We start from the raw sequence: 23996 nt of genomic DNA on the forward strand, positions 1-23996 counted from the left end.
TGGCTTCAATTTTTTTGACCTAAACACTTGGTTGAATTTTCTAAAATGCAGAAAGAGAAAATACGTAAGGTAGAAATCAAGAGGCTTTTTTCCCCTGGTCATATACATTTGAATACATATTACATTTCTAAGAGAGATCTCATGTGATTGTTGTATATATGAATAGGGCATAAAGAAGAGAAAACTCTGGAGCTACAAATTTATGAGTCTTCAGCGTACAATGGGCTAATGCAGGAGAAGCAAGAGACACAGATTCAATCCCTGGGTCAGGAAGATTCCCTGGAGAAGGAAATGCAACCCATTCCAGTATCTTGCCCAGAAAATTTCATGGCCTGGTAGGTTACGGTCCATGGGGTCACAAAGAGTTAGACACAACTGAATGACTGAACACACACACAATGTGCAGACAACATTTACATGAACACATCTATACGGCCGTATGAAAGAGTCTATGTACAGAGAAGAAAGAAGCCCTAAGGACTGCAAGGGTTAGACATGGGTATTGAAAGAACTGGAAGGGGAGACTAAAAATGTGACTAGTGAGTTGGAAAAAACGTGTGATAAACTGAAGGCCAAATTACTATGTTATTTGAGGATAAGAGAATGATCTGTAATTTAAGTATAAAGAGGAATGAGAATTGGTCACCTGTTGGATTTAGCCATGGGAGTAGAGTGGTGGACGCCAAAGCAGGATCAGAGTGAGTTAAAGAGAGAATGAACAAAATGAATGGGCAACCACAAATATGAACAGCTCTATCTTGTACTTTGCTGCAAAACATATCAGAATGGGGCATTAGTTACAGGGCAGTAACTGAAAAGAAAAGGAGGGGCGGCAGGATAGAAAGGTATTTGTCTGTTCTTAAGATGAAAGGAATGACAATATGCTTATATTCTGCTGAGAATAATCTGGTAAAAAGAGTAACATTTCTAATATGCTTTTAGAGCAGTGCCCTTGAAGAGATGAGAGAGGATGGACATAGTACACCAGGAGAAGAATTGGCCTTAGATAGAAACATGGAGAATTTCTTTCTTGTTTTCCTTAATTAACTGGCTGATTTAATTGACTATTTTTAACTGAAAACAATTATTTACACATCAGATTGTATTTATAAAAGTCACTTGTTAGGATTTCCTGCCTTTTAGCATCTTTTTGAAGCCCTACACTCTTTTGAAGTTTTTGCTTTTTTCCTTTGTTGTTTTTGTTTCTTTGTTCGCTTTGGAGTCCTGCCTCCTCCAGGTAAAAGGCAGGCAACTAATTCAATTCCTAGCCTCCCTTCCCAGTGAGGGTACAGTAAAATTATCCAGCTCCTTCTCCAATTAGATACACTCTCATGAGACTTAAAGTAAGAAGCAATCAGCATGAAGAGCAGGATCCATTTCCTGGTAAAATTGGCATCAGCTATGACTACCTTAGCTGCCTCCCTCCTGTAGAAATGTGGCTCCGGAGTGGCAGACGGTGGTGGATGAGGTCAAATTGAGTTCCTGGTACTCAAGGGACAGAGGTACAAAACAGGGCATCTGCAACATGAGGGAGGCAGATTTAGTTTTTTGTTTTTTTAAACACACACTGATTCTGTGGAGTGATTTAGGCTTTTGTTCCTGAAGTTTAGGATTGAGCCTGATTTCCTGCCCTTCCTGTGTGTCTGAGGGAGCTCCTATTTTTAATGAAGTCCTTTTTCTCCTTAATCTGCCAGACTCGGTTTTTGTTGCTTTCAGTGGCGGACTGTGCTGGGCTTAAGGAATGTAGCAAAATGTTAAACTGTTTAACTAGTCTTTTCAAGTTCCTTTTGGAAGTTATTCTGTTGTTTGAACAGATAACTCTTTAAAAATAAGAAAATAAAGCATAATATTGAAAAATAAATTTTCAGTATTAGCAAAAATCTGTTAACTCTCAGAGCATGTGAGGATAGTGGTCCTAACATTCGTAATATCACTTTTGTGATGTATGTGAAATCATAACTGCTGAAGAGAAAATCATGATGAAAAATCTAACAGTAGGGGAATGAATGGAGACCTTGGGATGGAATATTTGAAGTGGGTATTTTTCCAGAAAACCTAGGATTTCAATATAGAAGCACGTGTGTGCATGCATATGTAGATGTACACCGTGTGCACATGTGAAGAGTCTAAAAAACAAAGATCCCTTGTAAACAACTACCCCATACCCTAGCTGTAACCATAGCAACTGAAACTATTCATTTTCTGTCTCAAATAATGTGTGCAAGTCTGTCTCACTAACAATTCAGAAGGGATACTGACAAATGATCACTATATTCACCCAGCCATTTTAAATAGGAAGGCATTTGGCTGAATTCTAATATGACCAATGAATATTTAACTGATAATCCTGCCAGATAAGATAATGGCCAAAAGAGAAAAAAGAGAAATGAAACTAGAGTTGCTATCATGCAAAAATCAGTTAATGAAGGACATGAAAGGAAATGCTGTGAATTTTGGACTGAAAATCTGCTCTGTATTGGGTTATGGAGAAGCCGTCCCACAATTTGAAAATTTGGAAGATTCAGTGACCCCTAGAATATCTGCCATGAAGGGTGTTTTTTTCCTCCTTTGTTTAATGTTTTTTATTTTCAAGAGTGTGAAAGAAAATGCCTTAAAATGTTTTAACTTCAAGGCAACAGAAACAAGGTGAAGTATTGCAGTACTAGAAAATTCAAAAACTTAAAAATTCAAAAAATTTAGGACCAGGTCCTAAAATTTCAGACTTTTCTTCTTCATAGATTGCATTGCATCTTAACATCTTAGACAAACTTGTTGATTTATTTTGAACCTCCACTGGTTCCAGGAACATTCAGTAGTAAGGCTCAGGAGATCCAAACTCAGATTAAATTTTCAAGCAGATTTCATAATAATTAACATTTATTGAATATTGATTACTTGCAAGGCCTTCTTCTTAGTGCACTGTGTCTTTTACTTTTTACAAGAATTCTCTGAAATGGGTACTATTTTTAGTTCCATTTTGTAGATAGTGAAACCAAAGTTCAGATGCATTAAAATTTGCCCAAGGTAGTACTAAAATTTAAAGGAGGAGCTAGAAGTATAACCCTTAAATCTCTCTCTAAAAATCTAGGGCTGAGCCACTTGACTGCACTGCATTTTGTTTTTCTATTTCTCTAATCTTTATTTCTTCCTTTTATTCTCTTTCCTTTTTTCAAATGTTTTCATAAAGTTCTCATAAAGACATACATACTCCAAAGAGAAAAAGAAAGTGAACAAAATGTATAGTTGTGACTAATTCATTAATTTTAGCCATTCAATATATTTATGAATAGTAATTATTTATATGCAGACACATTTGCTATTTGCAATATTGGACTTGATTGCTCAGCACATTTTCTTTGTGTAGGAAAGTTTTTGAGTGGTCAAGTTACAACCAGAAGGTTATTTGGAAAACATTAAATAGGAGCAATTTAATACAACAGAAAATCATAATGGCTAGTCATCAAGCTAAAAGAAACCAGGGCAGTCATCCAGGGCCATTCAGTCTATTGCCCCCACAGATACAATGCCTGGGGCTATGACCTTCTCAAGGTCTTACTAAAATGGTTAAATACTGAGGGAAAAATTTGGCTCTAAATATGAAAATATAATAGCACAATTAAAATTCTTAGATTTTTTTTCATGTCTACAAAATGAAACATTATGTTAGCTTAACTCATTATTATGTTTTGACATGGTTGAATACAATTTGCAGGATCATAGAAAATTTATGATGATTTCTGAGAAGTTATAGTCAATGATAAATTAAATGAGTGACCTGTAGCCACATATTTTTGAAAGCAAATAAATTTGTTTCTTTTCCAAAATCTTTACCCCAAAGTATATATGTAATGAGAATGTGGATGCATTTAAATATATTTCAGAGGGTGGTGAAGTCTAAAAATGGCCCTGCATCCATCTTTCATAGGGGGTTATTCCTGCTGCTTCATTGAAAATAAGTCTGGAATCAGTTGGCCAGGAATCCCTTTTACTTGGATAGTTAAGGAGATCTGCCCGACCATATAATTTTCTTGAAGAAGAGTTAATTTTCTTACATGATTGGTGGGTAACTACTGATGCTCAAATGGCTCATTTTTTCCTCCAAGTTCTACCTCCCACTATTCATCTTTCATTAGTCCATGAAGCATTTAAGGGCGCTTAGTTGCCAAATAGATTGATGATTTCTCCACTCCAGAAAATATTATTAATTGGTTTATAGAATGCTGCTCCTACACATCCTGGCATTCTATAAAGTCACCTCAGTATTAACAGAGGCTACATTAGCATAACAATGGCAGGCCACATTAAACAGCCCAGGAAAGAAATTGTCAATTTAGTTTCAGAGGCAGAGATTTCTCTGTAAAAAGTATTTATAGGCTGACTTACTGTGGGACATTCAGGCAAAATGCTGATCAGTGGCTCACTGAAAAGCAGTGAATAAGTAATTAAGACTCTGTGATCTCTAAGAGCAATAATCTAAATGGGTTTTTGTTGCCTTTGGTTATGTAGTGCTTTCCATGTATGTGGTCTGATCGTTGCCCCTAGATCTCCTCAAGAAACAATTCTCTTACACGTTTCCCAATGCTCTGGATCCAGATCTGCCTACTCTTCAGCTCCATGGGAATTGGGACCCTGGAGACTAAAAGTTCCCACTTGGGGAACTGAGGAGAATTGAGCCGGAGGTATCCTAGGACTGAGAAACATGGATAAAAGAGGTTTCTAAGTGAAGGAGTGAATAGTCAAAAATGCTAGAAGACAAGTGTAAGGAGATGGGAAAGGAGACCAGTAGTCACAGTTAAGAACTGTAAAAGAAAAATAATTATGATATAATTATAATTATATTATAATTATCTAATTATAATAAATTTATCTAATATAATAATTTATCTAATTATAATAAAGAAAAAGAAATAGGAAGCATGAGGAAACATTAGGGATCTCACACTGAGGCTGAAATGGCAGGTAGGTTTATCCCACACTTTGAGGCACAGTTCAGTTCAGTTCAGTTCAGTCACTCAGTCATGTCTGACTCTTTGTGACCCCATGAATTGCAGCAGGCCAGGCCTCCCTGTCCATCACCAACTCCCGGAGTCCACCCAAACTCATGTCTATTGAGTCAATGATGCCATCGAGCCATCTCATCCTCTGCCATCCCCTTCTCCTCCCGCCCTCAATCTTTTCCAGCATCAGGGTCTTCTCCAATGAGTCAGCTCTTCCCATCAAGTGACCAAAGTATTGGAGTTTCAGCTTCAGCATCAGTCCTTCCAATGAACAGCCAGGACTGATCTCCTTTAGGATGGACTGGTCGGATCTCCTGCAGTCCCAGGGACTCTCAAGAGTCTTCTCCAACACTACAGTTTAAAAGCATCAATTCTTCGGCGCTCAGCTTTCTTCACAGTCCAACTTTCACATCCATACATGACCACTGGAAAAACCATAGCCTTGACTAGATGGACCTTTGTGGGCAAAGTAACGTCTCTGCTTTTCAATATGCTATCTAGGTTGGTCATAACTTTCCTTCCAAGGAGTAAACATCTTTTAATTTCATGGCTGCAGTCACCATCTGCAGTGATTTGGGAGCCCCAAAAAATAAAGTCAGCCACTGTTTCCACTGTTTCCCCATCTATTTGCCATGAAGTGATGGGACCAGATGCCATGATCTTAGTTTTCTGACTGTTGAGCTCTAAGCCAACATTTTCACTCTCCTCATTCACTTTCATCAAGAGGCTTATTAGTTCCTCTTTACTTTCTGCCATAATGGTGGTGTCATCTGCATATCTGAGGTTATTGATATTTCTCCCGGCAATCTTGATTCCAGCTTGTGCTTCTTCCAGCCCAGCATTTCTCATGATGTACTCTGCATATAAGTTAAATAAGCAAAGTGACAATATATAGCCTTGATGTATTCCTTTTCTTATTTGGAACCAGTCTGTTGTCCCACGTCCAGTTCTAACTGTTGCTTGCTGACCTGCATACAGGTTTCTCAAGAGGCAGGTCAGATAGTCTGGTATTCCCATCTCTTTCAGAATTTTCCACAGTTTATTATGATCCATGCAGTCAAAGGCTTTGGCATAGTCAATAAACTGTGCCCAATTAGGCAGTCACTCCTGTGATATAAATTAAAAGTTGCCCATCTGCCCAGATACAGAGACATGGTGAACACAGCATAGATACTGGAGTCTGAAACACTTGGCTTACAATTCTCTCCGTAAAATAACATCTCTCTGCAAGGTGTTTGGGAGATAGTAGATGTAAAGTTTGAAAGTTTCTCGGTCATATCAAGTGCTCAAAAAAGTGACAGGTAGATTTACATCAGGGGATAAAAATACGTCAGATATTAAATTCAATTTTAAAAGATGAAAATATTTATTGCAGGGTTTTTCCTATTCTACAAAGTCAATAAGCATTTCTTATTCATATTGCTGAAAGAGAGAGAGATTAGGTTAAATGTATTGTTTTACTTTGGTAATTCAGCAAGCATTCATTTTTAAGCTCCTACTATGTATGAGGCAGTATTTCAGTCCTGCCCAAGGTCTAAGGAGGGCTAGTCTCAGATGAGACCAAGTATATTACCCCCTAATTGACTTAGTGAGATATTTCTAACAGCACAGCTGCTAGTCTGAAAATTACTGACCCAGAAAGTTGTGAACTTGGTTGGCTGTAAAAGTCAGCCACTCACTTTTACAATGACTGCTCTAGCACCTACTGTGCCATTTACTTGTTGTTTCTTTGTGATTCTCTCTTGGGGCTGATAATGAATCACTTGAGCAACTGAAGTACCTTGCTGAATAGCTACCCCCCCACCACCACCCCACCCCCCACCAAATGGACTATGAGCTTCATGAGGGCATAGACCAATTCTATTTTTGCTCATTATTTTCAGTGGGTTGAATAGTCCTCTATGCCCAATCACTTCTACCCAGATCCTCAGAATGCGATCTTGTTTTGGGAAATAGTGTCTTTGCAGATATATTTAAGGTAAAGATTAAAAGGAGATCATACTGGATTAGGGAGGGTCCTAAATCTAAGGAGAATATCTTTATAAAAGACAGGAAAGGACACAGAGAGAGACAGCAAATGTGTGAATTTGAAGGCAGAGATTAGAGTAGTGCATGTGTAATCCAAGGAACACCAAGGTTTGTCAGTAAACTATTAGAAGCTAGAGAGGCATGGGACAGAGTCTCAGAGTCTCCGAAAGGAATGACCCGTTCACACCTTGATTTTGGATTTCTGGATTCCAAAACTCTCCAAAAGAGAATGGATTTCTACTGTTAAACATGTCCAATGTGCGATAATATGTTACATTATCCCTAGAAAACAAATATACCATCATGTCTCTATTACACAGTAAAGTATCTAGCCCATAGTAAGAGTTCCCAACAACTATCTGTGGGAGGAAGGAAGGTAGGTTAGTTCTTGTCCTTCCTCTACGTCTTTTTTCTAATTCAGTGTTTCTCTAAGTGTAATTCTGGAACTTACTCTTGAAGAATCCTCCGAGTGCTTATTTAAAATGGTAGATTCCCAGGACCACCTCAAACCAGTTGCATCAAAACCTCAAGGGCTGAATATACATTTCTATAATACACTCCCATAGCAGGTCTTATACTCAGGAAAACGTTTGAACTGATCTTTGTTATGATAATTCTTCAGGCTCTTTGAATTTTATCAAAGACATTTCTCTAGCCTTATGGACAAAACACCTGATGGGAGGAGGAAGCCTGCTTCCTTGCAGGAGGTATGAGGCTGACCTCCTAGTTAATGCTACTCAGAATTTCTGAGGCAGCATTCTCCAGCTGTCACTTCCTTTTTTCCTTGAGGGTACACCTGGCTGCTTGACACGACCCCAAACCCTGTCTAGAGGTGAGGTTTTTGCTTGATAGCAGTTTTTCAAGAAAAGAATCAAAGTCAGAATAAGACAGATGTAGAATCCCTCCATTCTTAGGGCTATTTTTCCCAAACAGTAATGTCCCTGTTGTACCACAGGCAAACTTCTTCAGATTTCTAACTTCCAAATTCAACCACATTTCACCTCTTAAAAAACTTGCCTCTCCAAAGATAGGTGACAGTTTATTACAAACAGGCTGTTTTTTGTTTCCTACTCATCTTCCATTTATCACTTTCTCATCCAATTTGCTGAGTCCTCAAATCAAAACACATACCAGGGTGTAAGCTCAAATTGGCATCTGTAAATCAAGCTGTGTGCTTTCTGCTGTGTGCCTCCCCCCAGGAACTCTCAGAGACCTGCAGTTGTCATTCATGAGGGTGTGAACAGCTCTCTGGACCCCTGTGGCAGAGCCAGCTTCCCTTCCAGGCATCTTTTTTATGATTTTTGATCTTCTTGCTTAGGAAGTCTTTTTTCTACACACCTGAAAAACCAACCTCAAAGTCAAAACAAGAACTGGGAGGTTAGTTCAGCTCCATGACTTCTTCACACTAAGTCTGGAAAGATTTGTGGGTTTGTCAGGAGGGATTTGTCCGCAAAACCCAAATGAATCGTGGAGCAGAGGTGGATATTAAGTCAAAGAGGCCGAGGAGGATGAAAGGGAAGTGTCATGGAACATGCAGAAGCACTCTGAGCGAGCTGGGGCGTCCTGAATTCGAATAATCACCTGTGTGCAACATTAAAATCTGTCTTTGAATACTAAACTATAACATATACCTCTTTTATATCAGAGTCTGAAGTTGATTTGAAGTAACATTTCCACCACTAGAAAAATAAAGTTTATCCAACTCCTATTATTATTATTATGTTTCCCTCCTTCAAATCAAACACCATTCATCCTTGTCACAATGCCTGGAAATTTCAAGGTTATTTTCAACTTGTCCTTACATTCCCCCCAATCCCATATCACATCTATCACAAATTACATTTTTTTTCTATGAGACAATGTTCCCATCTGTCCCTTTCCTAAGGCTGGTCCAAATGCTCTGGGTTGGCCACATGGCTCCTCCAACTTTTGGACCTTTTGTAACATTTGTTGCCTGCACCACTCCTTTGAAAATGTAATCATCCCCTGCTTGTCACTCATCCAGGCTCAAAAATTTGAAATAAAGTTCACTGCTTTATTTTTCCTCTTTTCCACTAGTATTATCAAGAGTCTTCTCTCCTCATTACCCTCACTGCCAGCCTCACTGGAGCTTTCACACCTGCGCTTCTGCTGTGTGCTGGTGCTCAGCCATGTCCAACTCTTCTACCCCATAGACTGTAGCCCACCAGGCTTCTCTGTCCATGGGATCTCCCAGGCAAGAATACTGGAAGGGTTGCCATTTCCTCCTCCAGGGGATCTTCCAAACCCAGATATCAAATCCGAATCTCCTGTGTCTCCTGCATTGCAGGCGGATTCTTTACTTACTAAGTTACCGGGGAAGCCCCTATAGCTACCTTCATATTGCCTTTGCCTTGGAGACAGGGATGGTTCTGCCATGAGTTTTCTTTTTTTTAAATGATGCTGCTAAGTCACTTCAGTCGTGTCCGACTCTGTGTGATCCCAGAGACAGCAGCCCACCAGGCTCCCCTATCCCTGGGACTCTCCAGGCAAGAATACTGGAGTTGGTTGCCATTTCCTTCTCCAGTGCATGAAAGTGAAACGTGAAAGTGACGTCACTCAGTCATGTCCGACTCTTAGCTACCCCATGGACTGCAGCCTAGCAGGCTCCTCCATCCATGGGATTTGCCAGGCAAGAGTACTGGAGTGAGGTGCCATTACCTTCTGCGAAAAGTAAAAATAGCTACTATTTAATGGAATACATAATATGGTCAGATACTTTGATAAAAATTCAGCAAATCTGATGTAGAGTCTTAGGAATTTGCATTTGTAATAAGCACCCCAGTGTGAATCACTCATTTAGAAAAACTATTAGATACTGTGAGAAACTCTGAAATATGTGATCTTATATGTTTGCTGGGGTCAAGAGAAATTGCTGGGATTTTTGGCCATTCACTCATATTGTTCCAGTTTAGCTTGTTCTAATTTAAATTATTTTATTCTTTCTTTTCTAAAACTTTTTCGCTCTATACCCCAGCCTTCTTTCTTCAGTACATCATCTTTTCTATCCACTGTTATTAAAAATTGGAAGTTGACACTAATAGTCATTCTGTAGATACACAGAGGGGTACTGAGAGGGTAACAGGCAGGAAGGCCAGGGATCTCCAAATGGAGAAAATAGGCTGCAAGTGTCAGACATTTTTTTTATCTCTCTTAAGTGACAGGGGGAAACAAACTACAACTGTTAGATTTTTTTCCTCTTCTCTATATAAATTTAAAAGGAGGTTTCTCTTAAAATTCTGTGTTGCCATGACACCTGGCTCCACCTGAACTTAACTTTTCTCAAACTTTGAGCTAACTAATGCTCCAACATTTTTCTTATGGAAATGTTTGTCTTAAGCTATGTTAATGAACTATGTATTTACCCTAGACTCTGTCTTCAAGTCAGTTCCACCTAAGACTCAGAACCAACTTGCAAATGTTCTCTTAAGCTATGTTAATGAGACTTGTATTTGCTTGGAAATCTGCCTTTCTTCAAAATTCATGTCAATCATTTTATGGCCTGGGACAACTCACCTTGTGCCAATGAGTGGTTGATGGGCCTGGTGCCATTCTCTGAGTTTTTAGATATTTTCTTTCTCTAATTAGCAGACTGCTAGTAGCTATATAACATCTGGCTAAAGACTAGCAGGTGGGCACTCTTTCTGCCCCCTTCTGATGTCTATGTCAGGAGCTTTCTCTATCTCTTTTATATTTTAATAAAACTTTATTATACAAAAGCTCTGAGTGATCAAGCCTCCTCACTGGCCGCAGATTAAATTCTTCTCCTCTGGAGGCCAAGAATCCTAGCGTCTTTTGTGGTTCAGCAACCTTTCAGTACATTATGGGCTAAAGTACACAATGGAAAGATTTGTACTCATAGTATTTTGGCTTAGAAAAGCCTTTAGAGATCTCACGGTCTTAGAATTATAAAGTTAGAAGGGAAATCATTCACGAAGTCTTCTAATTAAAAAAATAAAAGGTCAAAAGTACTGCATGTGATGGGCAGTCAAGTGAGGAGCAATATAGGTACTAAGGTATAAATAGGTAGTAAAAAATAAATAAATAAATAAACAAGGAAGGGAAGCGTGCCTGGTCAATTAACTGAAAAATGAAGGAACTTATGTCACTTTTGGTTAGAAGCTTTAATTACTCTGTATGATTCTCCATGTTCTCTTTTTCTGGGTCAACAATCATGGAAACATGTGACAAAATAAAGCTTCCAACAACCTGAGCTCCTGAATGACTAGGGTGAATAGACTTCTCCTGGTGGTACGTATTTAAACCACTGGAAACAGGATGTTGTCTCCATAAGAAAATCCTGGTCTATCCTGTCAGGGGAGTGTGTAATTTCCTCAGTTCTGTCTCGTCACAACAAGGATTAGACACGATGGACATTAAAGCCCTCTGAGCATCACAGCTCTTGGACAGTGTTACAGCTCCAGGTTACAGCTCAGTTTTATTTAGAAAATAAAGGAAAATACATCCTCGAGGCATGAGGGCATGGGATCCAAAAGAGGGGAAGAGAAAAGAGAGAGAGCTAGAACACGTGCGAGCGTGTGGGAGAGAGAGAGAGAGCAGGAGAGAGTGAGAGTGGGAGGGAGTGAGTGCGTGCTCACAGAAGAGAGATTCCCCAGCCCATTCTGTCCTCTTTTTATATGTTTTTTCCTCACCCTGTGCCTGCCCTATGTAAACTGGGCTAGCCACAAGTGCTGTTTGTTCTGCCTGAGGTCCTCACTCTGGTTCTTGGAACTTCCTTTGTTCTATTTTTGCGGGCTTTTCCCTTCCTGGTCTTTTAGCCACCAGCATTCTGGACTCCTTTTTCCTATTCTAACTACCTAACAATCCTAATCAATATATTATTCTTCCTTGATTTTGTTTTTAAACTAAGCTACTTCACTAATGGTAATGAAGATAACAATGATGATGATAACTAATATTTATCTAGAATTTACCATGGTCCTGGCACTATGCTAAGTGCTTTTTTTCAGGTTTTATGCCTTTAACCTTTATAATGACATTATAAGAAAAATGCTATTATGAACCTCATTTTACCAATACAAAAATAGAGGTACAGAATGAAGTCCAAAATCATGTTAGGATTACGTTTGAGAGCAGTCTGAAATTCAGACATTCTGATTCCAGGGCTTGCCTTCTTGGCCATTAAATTGCTTCTGCTAAGTCAGTTTATAAGTCAAATAAGTCAAATCCTTCAAAGTGCATTTTGGGGATATATTCTATCCCCAAAGCATATTATACATATATTAGTTTCATGGAATATTAAGTGGCATAACTTAAGAAATGCATCTAAATCTTATTTAAGAAACATCGCATATAAACACTGAATTAAATAAAGCAAATTTTTAAAATCTCAGAACTTCTAGATGTTTTAAGGATCTGTCTGGTCCTTTATAATCACTCTTTAAACATGTTTTCATTGTCCTTTTTTACCCCAAGTTTCTTGTTCCACATCTACACACTTGTTTATAGCCCTGTAAGGAGTAGTAAACCTCTTCATTTTCCTGGTATTGACCTGAACCTTAGCATTTCTATATGATTTCCCATTTTGCTGAATCCCTGGTTCTGAGAATCTCCAATTTAGTGTGAGAATTCTCAAGGAGTCTGCTGCTTCACAATTTCCAGGTCCTTTTGTTTATTACTCAGCTCCACTCACTGATATGTAAACAGATACATAATGCAATAGGAAAGTTTCCTGACTCTTTTTTAATTATTTTTCTTTATATAGTCCCAGAAGCTTCTCTCATTGCTGTTCTTTCCACTAAGATCATTCAAAGTCTCCAATGTTTTTTCACTTCTTTCTCCACAATCCATCTGAAACTCTCTAAAACATGTCAGCTAATCTTTATTCAAATATGGTTTTCCTATTTTTGCAAGTTAGAGGTGATTAAAAAATCTGATAGTGGCAGTTGAAGTTTTAGGAGAAGATTTTATATATTTTGGGATCATTCAGTAATTTTCCATTAAGAACTAAATGTTTGTTTAATCTTTAGAAAGTCAATATTTTTTTGGAAAGACCAATTTTGCCTATAGTGCTGCATCAGAGGCCTATGGGATAGCCCAGAAAGAGGAAGACATGACATTTAAACATCTTGGATGTAGAACTCAGAGAAATAGAAAGACTCTGGGGAAAAAAAAAAGCCTTATCAAGGTCTAGGGTCTGTAGGACAATTCAGCTTTTCATAGTACTTTGAGAATTTGGTGAATCCTATCATAAAGAGAAAAGACAGTTGCTCCTTGGAAGGAAAGCTGTGACAAACCTAGACAGCGTATTAAAAAGCAGAGATATCACTTTGCCAGCAAAGGTCCATATAGTCAAAGCTATGGTTTTTCCAGTAGTCATGTATAGATATGAAAGTTGGACAATAAAGAAGGCTGAGCACAAAAGGATTGATGCTTTCAAATTGTGGCACTGGAAAAGACTCTTTAGAGTCCCTTGGATGGCATGGAGATCCAACCACTCAGTCCTAAAGGAAATCAACCCTGAATATTCATTGGAAGGACTGATGCAGAAGTGCCAGTACTTTGGCCACCTAATATGAAGAACTGAATCATTAGAAAAAGACCCTGATGCTGGGAAAGACTAAAGGCAAAAGGAGAAGGGGGCAGCAGAGGATGAAACGGTTAGACAGCATCACCAACTCAATGGATATGAATCAGAGAAAACTCCAGGAGATAGTGAAAGACAGAGGAGGCCGGTGTGCTGCGGTCCATGGGGTTATAAAGAGTCGGACACAATTGAGTGACTCAACAACAACAACAAATCATAAAGATGCTGTCACCTTCCTCCACAAAAGTACTTTTACCTCCATCCATGACAAATGGCTGCTCCTCTCAAATCTCTGGGGTCTCTAGACTTGTACCTTAGGTGAAGAATGTCTGATAAAGCAGGCAGGGGGTGACATAAACTATGTTATAAACGAATGTGAATACCATGAGTATACTGTTCTTCTGAAATTATGAAATGATACTAGACTATACCACCCTATACTGAAGGAGACTAGAAATCTTATGCTCCTTCCAATCTGTGTCTCACAATAAATATGTTTTCAGCCACATAATGGGGAATGTGGAGTGACCAAATCAACATTTGAGGACTTTCTTATTCTTTGAATAATGTTATTAAAATGTAATTTGGCAAAACCAAGCAAGCAATAATGTATTTTTGCAATTCTGATCCAAATGCTCAACTAAACTATAATATTAAAAACAATCCTTGTTTTCTTCCCCCTCTTTGAAATCTTGTTTCTTCTAAATACCATCAAAAGAACTATATTTGGTTAAATGTAAACATCACAATGCTTTGCTAGTGTTGCAATTTGAAATAGCCACTTTGCTACCATTGAAAATCACTGATTATTCAGAGCTAGTTATAGAGAGCAAAATATCTATGTGATTGCATGGTTTCAATTACCATCATTATAATGCTATGCACAAAGGCTGATTACCTTCCATTTTGCACTTCTTGTTAAAACTGGGTTAATAAGAGACTTCACAAGGACATTCTCCTCTTCATATGAAATTTCTCACAGAAACGCAATAATTAAAACTGTTTCATTGTTAAGTAAAGAACTAGCCTATTGTACAACTTTTGTGGCAGTTGACAATACCTCATCATTAATGTATTTATTGATTAAAACAATTGCTTTACGTGAAGCAAATTTTGGTTTCTTATATATGTCTAATGCTGGTTTCATTGAGACTTGGATCCAACAATTTGAAAGAATTGTGTTCAACTTAAGACAAACAGACTTAAGGCTATAATTTTCTACTCATTGGAAAAGACCGTGATGCTGGGAAAGATTGAGGGCAAGAGAAGGGGGTGACATAGGATGAGATGGTTGGATGGCATCACCAATTCAATGGACATGAGTTTGAGCAAACTCAGGAAGACAGTAAAGGACAGGGAAGCCTGGTGCGCTGCAGTCCATGGGGTCACAGAGTCGGACATGAGTGAGTGACTGAACAATGACAACAGTGTATACTATAAGTGGTAATCAGTTAGGACTATTTTATCTCACATGTAACTTTGTAGGGAATATAAGTTATTAAGGGCAGCTTTCCTTTGAATTAGTGACCTGTTTATTTTAAAAAATTTATATGATTACTTCCTTTTTAATAAGCATTCGATAAGCAGAAGAATGGAGGGAGGAGAAAGAAATATAGTATAAATAATACGGTTCCTTTTCTTTCTTTTTTTAGTAATACTTTTTTTATGTACTAAGGGGGATGTGATAGAGTAGGCTGAAGAATTAGAGGTAGATTTTTACCTTATAGTAATGAATTAAGTAAGTCCCTTTCTTTAGTCAGGCCACAATCTCCCCATAGATAAACTAAGTGATTAAAACTGGCTACTATGAAAACTCCAGTATTCTTGCCTGGAGAATCCCATGGACCAAGGAGTCTGGCAGGCTATGGTCCACTGAATTGCAAAGAGTTGGATATGACTGAAGCAACTCAGCACAATGAAAACTCCCCAGCTCTATGACACTCTTCAAAGTAGCAAGACTCCTAGAATGTGAAAAGTACAGAAATGGGGAAGAGAAAAGATGAAATTTTCTTGTTGAATTACTCATAATATTAAGCAAAATCATTATAGCTATTGACTTTGAAGGATATGCTTAGACTACTTACTAAGGGAAGTGATGTAAGGTAATTGAGAATTAGTAAAAGGAGCTCTGGGAGTTGGTGATAGACAGGGAAGCCTGGCATGCTGTGGTCCATGGGGTCACAAAGAGCCAGACACAACTGAGTGACTGAACTGAGCTGAACTGAGAGCCCTCTGCCTGGTTTGTGGGTGGCTGCCTTCCTGCTCTGTCCTTACAGGGCAAAAAAAAACCAAAACAAAACAAACAAAAAAAGCCCAGGCTCTAGTCTCTTCCTCTACCTAGAAGGGCTTAATCTCCTAATGGGGGTTCCATCCTCATGACCTCATCTAAACCTAATTATCCACTACATTCAAATACAATCACATTGGGAATTAAGGCTTCAACACATAAACAGGGGCACAAACATTCAGTCAATAACATCTGTTAATTCATCCTTTCTGTTATGCAGGAATGCTTACCTAAAGGTGTACCTGCAAATCACTACTGTTCACTTGGTGGCAGCTACCTGTGGGTGTAGGGTTGGCCTTACTAGAGATCTCTTACAAGCGTTTCAGTGGCATATCCAACACAAATCATTCAGTCCTATAATAATGAATAACTATTGAAAGCATGCCTATTGGGGCTGGGGACAGAAAAATCATTATTCACTGTAAAAACCTACTTGGTCACACTCAAGTGACACAGACTACAATCTATATACTTTCTATTCTTGGGGCTACAGATGTAGAACTTTTACAGTATTCTACACTATGCTAGGAAGAAGAGGGCAGGTGAAGGATGATATGTTCCTGAAATGATAATGAAGAAAATATTTCATCTGTAAAGGTATGTAGAAGTTTATCAGAATTAAACATCCATTTAATGTGTCAACAGACAAAAATACACTTGCCTATTAATGCAATCAGTGTATTCATATGACTAGCCTAAAGAAATAATCTGGAATAGCAAATAAACTTTACATTTTGATGTACATGGTAGCTTATTTATAACAAAATAATGGAAACAATATCAATATATAACTACAGGTAGTTGGGCTTTCCCAGTGGCTCAGTGGTAAAGAATCTGCAATGCAGGAGACCTGGGTTTGATCCCTGAGTTGGGAAGATGACCTGGTGACCAATTCTGGTCTTCTTGCTTGGAGAATCCATGGACAAGCCAGCTATAGTCCATCGGGTTGCAAAGAGTTGGACATGACTGAGTGATTGAGTCCATACGCAAAATACATGCACTAGGAATGGCACATATTTGATGTTATATAATAATACAAATCACAATATGAAAAAATGGGTAAATGATTCCCAAACTACACTAGGTGAAAACAATAGAATTGCAAAGGTGTACAAATAGCATCACTATGATTACATAATGAAAGAGCTGGCCTAGAAAAGCCAGGGAAGGGCATGTATCTTAATGAGGGTTATGTTTGCGAGGTGGGATGACAGAGAATTAAGTGATGAGGCTACTGTTTTCTTCCTAATCTTCTGCATTTCCCACATTTTCCATAACAAGCGTTCATTTCAATTAAGTTGAAAAATAGAAACATTCCATTTAGACTTTTATTTGAATCTCTCCAGTTCTAGGTAGCAAAATGAGCCAATTTCAAGCTCAAAGCCCTCTGCACAGACTCCCTCCCAACGTCAGAATCCTCACTAACATCCTCCTTAAGCAGCTTAGCCAGAAAGCTGGCTCTGCCAGCTCACTTCCCACCCCAGCCTTTCTGCTCAGCACGGCCTGCCTCCCCTTCATCTCAGAGCAGACTAGAATCACATTAGAACCCCTTCTCCCTAAGCCTGCACCCTCCCCCACCCCAGCCCCAGCAGTGCTTTTCTTCTCTCCTTTCTTGATTTCCCTTCTGAATCTTCCCCGCGTTCTCATTCCAAGGCCAGATGGCTGATTTTCTGAAGCATTCACATTTCTCCTCTGCTGACTTATAACTGTTTATAACCCATCACCCACACCTCCCTGGTAACCAGGTTTCTGCCACAGCAGGCTGCCTGGTGGGATTTGGCAAGTGTGGAGAGGGTGGGGAGGGAGAAACTGTCCAAAGGGAAATTGGCCAATACACTAGTCGGCTTTACTTCATTCATTTGGAACTCTTGGAAAGCACAGAGGGTGCTTAATGAGGACCATTAAAGGGAAAGCTGGGTTGTTTAAAAGAGCCATCAGTTGTGTTGAGGCTGGTTCAGCAGTTCAGAATTTGATAAGTAGATTTTCAGTTTTGGCCTCAAAAAATAGACATTGCTTATGTCAAAATAACTTACAGATAAAAGACTTTACAGACATTTATTTCACATGGGCTTAGGCAGAGCTGTAGCTGTTAATTTGCTTTGACTACTGGTGAACCTGGAAGATGCGAAAAGAAACATCAAGTTTTTCAAAACAGAGAAGAACAAGAAATATGCATCCAGCCTTTGGTTTGACTTCAGAAAATCTCCAAATAAACTGAATCTGCTGTGGGCAAGTCCTTTTTAAAGGAATGGTGAATGACAAATACAGATAAATAGACAGTATATGTCCTTAAGAAGGTTATAACAGAAGAATATAGAATGTGTATGGCAAGTAACATAAAATTATTCTATTAAAAACATAAGATAACATATATCAAACACTTTCCACAAAGCTTGGCATTGAGTAGCGGCTCAACAAATTCCCTTTTCCCTACCCACTGTCTTTCCCAAACTGAGCATCACTAACAACTACTTAATTGAAGCTAAAAGTACCCTAATGGTAAGAGCAATCCACTCTTTCTTATAACGAGTCGGATAGGAAAGCAGTTCCCTAGATGATGGAACCCAGTCGGAGTCTAGACAGGAAAATATAAATCACTGTAGAGTTTTTGAGCCAAGGAACTTTCATATAAGGAATTGGGCACTAAGGTATTGAAAGACCTAGAGAAACCAAAGGATAACCTCCTAAGCATTTGTGCAGGTAAGGCTGTTGGACCCAACACTGTCATTGCTAAACCAGAGGCCAGGAGCCTGTGGTCTCTTGGACACTGCAGTATCCCCTAGCCACCTGCATTTACCTGCCATTGCTGGTATAAGAGACAACAGTTAATTGCCGTCTCTCACCACACGTGATGCTAGGGCCAAAAACATAAAGAATTACTTCAGTCTTCCTTCTTCCCTCCATCTAAACCTGTACAAGTGACTTGCAACTGACAGAAGCTACCAGCAACCAGCTGGCAAGGGTGTCCAGAAAATGCTATTTCCAGAGTTCTCACGTTACCTCCCTACACCATCAGCTATAAGAAAAGACCAGGGAAAGACTGCAATGAGGCTAAATAACAACAGAAAGCATCTGGGAGAGCTGGAAAATTCAGTGGTTCAATAACATTATGAAGGACAAATGTCCTTTTGTCTTTCCTCTCTACCATCTTCAGGGATGGATGGCCTTTACTTTAAGCTGGATTCCATGAAGACCTCAAGATAGCTGAATGTTGAAAACAGTACTTAAAGGTAGAAAAGTGAAATGTCTCTTTCTTGTGTTCTTTTTAAAAAGTGAGATAAACTGCCAGGCTTACTTGCTTTCTCATGTAATTGGCTAAAAAACGTAACATAAGCTTTCTTAAATTACTAGCAAGGGTTAAAAAGTAAATCCCACAATTGCCTAATATATAACAACTGTATAGCCTCATAATACCTTGTGGTAAAAAAAAAAAATTATTTCTTAAATATAAACTTTAAAAATACTATGATTTTGTAATCCTGCTTGCATTTCCTCATTTTTAAAAAAATCATTATACATTAGCATTGCACGCTTTAGTACTCATGCAGCCCCAAGAAAAAGAAATGCAAAAGGCAAAATGGTTGTATAAGGAGGTCTTGCAAATAGCTGAGCAAAGAAGAGAAGCTAAAGGCAAAGGAGAAAAAGAAAGATACACCCATGTGAATGCAGAGTTCCAAAGAAAAGCAAGGAGAGGTAAGAAAGCCTTCCTCAGTGAATAATGAAAAGAAATAGAGGAAAACAATGGAATGGGAAAGACTAGAGATCTCTTCAAGAAAATTAGAGATGCAAGGGATCATCTTATGCAAAGATGGGAGCAATAAAGGACAGAAACGATATGGACCTAACAGAAGCAGAAGATATTATGAAGAGATGGCAAGTATACACAGACTGATGCAGATAACCTCGTGTGGTCACTCACCTAGAGCCAGACATCCTAGTGTGCAAAGTCAAGTGGGCCTTAGGAAGCATCACTATGAAAAAAGCTAGTGGAGGTAATGGAATTCCAGTTGAGCTATTTCAAATCCTAAAAGATGATGCTGTGAAAGTGCAGCACTCAATATACCAGCAAATTTGAAAAACTCAGCAGTGGCCACTGGACTGGAAAAGGTCAGTGTTCATTCCAATCCCAAAATAAGGCAACGCCAAAGAGTGTGCGAACTACTGCACAAGAGCACTCATTTCACACGCTAGCAAAGTAATGCTCAAAATTCTCCAAGCTGGGCTTCAACAGTATGTGAACCAAGAACTTCCAGATATTCAAGCAGGATTTAGAAAAGGCAGAGGAACCAGAGATCATATTGCCAACATCTGTTAGATTATAGAAAAAGCAAGAGAATCCCAGAAAAAACATCTACTTCCCTTCACTGATTACACTAAAGCCTTTGTGTGGATCACAACAAACTGTGGAAAATTCTTCAAGAGATGGGGATAAACCACCTTACCTGTCTCCTGAGAAACATGTATGTGGGTCAACAGTTAGAACAGGACATGGAACAATGGACTGGTTCCAAATTGGGAAAGGCGTATGTCAAAGCTGTATATTGTCACCCTGCTTATCTAAGTTATATGAAGAGTACATCATGTGAAATGCTGGGTTGGATGAAGCACAAACCAGAATCTAGATTGCTGGGATAAATATCAGTAACCTCAGATATGCAGATGACACCACCCTTATGGCAGAAAGCTAAGAGGAACTAAAAAGCCTCTTGATGAAAGTGAAAGAGGAGAGTGAAAAAGATGGCTTAAAACTCAATATTCAAAAAACTAAGATGATGCATCCAGTCCCACTGCTTCATGGCAAATAGATGGGGAAACAATGGAAACAGTGAGAGACTTTATTTTCTTGGGCTCCAAAATCACTGCAGATGGTGACTGCAGTCATGAAATTAAAACATGCTTGCTCCTTGAAAGAAAAGCTACGACAAACCTAGACAGCATGTTACAAAGACATTACTTTGCCAAAAAAGGTCCATATAGTCATGCTAAGGTTTTTTCAGTAGTCATGTATGGATGTGAGAGTTAGACCAGAAAGAAGGTTGAGTGCTGAAGAACTGTGCTCTTGAACTGCAGTGTTTGAGAAGACTCTTGAGAGTCCCTCGGACTGTAAGAAGTTTAAATCAGTCAATCCTAAAGGAAATCAGTCCTGAATATTCATTGGAAGGACTGATGCTGAAGCTGAAGCTCAAATACTGTGGAAACTTCATGCGAAGACCTGACTCATTAGAAAAGACTGATGTTGGGAAAGATTGAAGGCAGGAGAAGGGAACGACAGAGGATGAGATGGTTGGATGGCATCACCAACTCAATGGACGTGAGTTTGAGCAGGCTCCAGGAGCTGGTGATGGACAGGAAAGCCTGGCAGGCTGCAGTTCATGGGGTCACAAAGAGCTGGACATGACTGAGACACTGAACAACAAAATTATTGCACGCTAAGTCACTTCAATCATGTCCAACTCTTTGCAACCCTCTGGACGGTACGCCGCCAGGCTCCTCTGTCCATGGGATTCTCCAGGCAAGAATACTTGGGTTGCGATGTATTAGTGTGTTGCCATGCCCTCCTTCAGGGTATCTTCCCAATTCATAGGTTGAACCCATGTCTTTTATGTCTCCTGCATTGGCAAGCGGGTTCTTTACCACTAGCACCACCCGGGAAGCCCAACATTATTATGTCATCACACACTAAAAAAGTAGAAGTAACAGGGCCTCTCTCAGCCTCTGAGATGCTTTGTGGGGAGGCTGGACCAGGGAGACTTTCTGAAAAAATGGGACAGTTGGGACTATCCCAAGCTACTTTGGCTAATAATAAGTTTTAACCAGTAGAAACAAAATAATCTACCAGTGGAGAACCAACCAGGCCAAAAGAATCTCTGGAAATTATGAAATACCTTTAATTTGGTTGCTACCCTCAGTTCTGGCATCATTTTGGCATCAGAAATAACTGAATGAGCTCTTTCATGCCAATTATGAACGCAATGGAAACTGACTTCTTTCCATTCCAGCTGTAGTAGCAGGAGTAGGTTTTGCTGCCAACACAAAGCTTCACTTTAGAGTTGAAATACTGTCAAATCAAAGGGCAGGGGTGTGGCATTTAGTGCAGACATACATGTCAAATTGTCAGTCTCATGCCCAAAGCTCTGCTCTCTGTGTCACAAACACCTCCTTTGAGAGTGTCTCCTTCTGTCCCTTAGATTAATGAACTATCCATCAAGACTCACTAATATTAACTATCATCTGTACATTAGTTTATAAAGTGTTTTCCCTTTTACATGATTTTATTTAATCCCTACAGCCACTCAGTAATCTGGTTTTTTACCTTTACAAAAATCAAAGTCAGACTTGTAACTTGGGTAACAAACATAAGTTGTGAAAATAAGACTTGAGCCTGTTAGAAATCCAATATTGGATGGAGTTGGGTAAGATACAGTTCTGGCACTGGAGGAATTTATTTTGTAGCTGGGAAAATGAGGAATACAGATAAAGAGGAATATTAAGCAGGTGTCACATGTGTTAAATGGACAGTATATAATAAGAGTATCATGTAGGTGAGAGAGAGAAAAGTCCATCATTTATCGGGGTGGTTAAGACTATTCATTAGTGATGTGGTTGTGATATTCTTTCAAGGTGTGATTCTGATATTCTGTCAACCTCTAGATCATATCACATGATCTTCCTGCACAGTCTGAACCCAAGGGATAGGCTCAAGCTTCCAATTCAGATATCAGTATAAATACTCTGATAAGTATTTTTCTTAGTAATATTTAGTAATACTAAGATAAACCTTGAGTCTCCCAGTAAATAAATTAAGATATTCTTTTCAGTGATCACCATGAGGGAGAATTAAGGTAAGTCATATTAGTTTAATTACTCAAAGAGAAAAAGAGTCAGGTAACAAATAACAGAAAAACACAAGCATTCAGAATCTAACTTTCAGAATCTTTCCTCTCAAATGGAGATGATCTTCTTCCTCACCCTCGCCACATATAATGTTAAGTATTTCTATTTAAAGAAACCAATCACAAGATCAGTTAAAGGAGCCTTTCAGAGGATATGTTCCACCTGGACCATTATCAACTTATAGTTTACCACTAAATTAGACTTTCTTGTGTGGAACAAGCCCACACATGATTTCTTCCTTCTGGTATCAACTCCTAGACCCTTGGTTTTAGTTTTGAAGTTATCTGTATAAAACTGAGGATCAGACTGATTATCCAAGCTTGTTTTGGTCATTGGTAATCAGGTAATGAATGGACATGAATCCTTCAAGATTGAAAAATCTGTAAGATTATGCCAAAATACCCTTGGGATGCTAAGAATTGGAACTGCAGTAGCTGACTGAACTCACAGCTAAATTAATTATCCATCAACTTACTACTGGAAGTTGCTCCCTGAGATGTGGCTTTCTAAGTGTCTCTTACGTCTGTTGTGCAACCAAGACTCCATTCTCTGCACCATCTTCTGTGAGTGCTTAGCGTACCTGAGATTTCAAAAATAAGACTTTGCCAGCACTACCAACGGAGTGAGCATATATGATACCTGATGGAAAAAATTTGAATAAAAAAGTCTGTCATATGCAAAATAGTCTTACAGCCTACAAAAGTGCTCTAATTATTATTGGAGGAATTAGATCTAAATTTTCCTCAATAGTATCTTTTTTTTTTTTTTAAAGGTAACACAACAAAAACCTCCATTGATAAAAGGAAAAAAAAAAAAAAAAAAGCCTTAAGGTATGACATTTCGTAGTTGTACCAGAGTTTGATTTTAGGACTGGTGGTTTTACATAAAAGTACTTTAAGCTCAGTTTAAATATTATTGATTTGTGCTGTGAAAGAAGCAGGCTTAAGAATGATAGAACAGCAAATGGTCATTAAAGTAATACTTATTCTTTGCATATTTTCAAAGTCAAATAAGAGAAGAAAAACTTCAAATTAAATCTCAACTTGAGCTAAATTAATCCCCAGGGTACTCCATCCAAGACTCTGAGGCATATCAGCTGATTCTGTTTTTTTCCTGGTACTCAGATATGTAAGCCTTGAGCCCCTTTTATCCTTGGTGCACCAAAAGTAAAGACCAATAGATGGCCTATGACTTAGAGTTTTCTGTATTCATAAAGAAAAACAGA

This window comes from Capricornis sumatraensis, chromosome 6, assembly GCF_032405125.1.
Source record: "Capricornis sumatraensis isolate serow.1 chromosome 6, serow.2, whole genome shotgun sequence".
NCBI classification, from domain to species: Eukaryota; Metazoa; Chordata; class Mammalia; order Artiodactyla; family Bovidae; genus Capricornis; species Capricornis sumatraensis.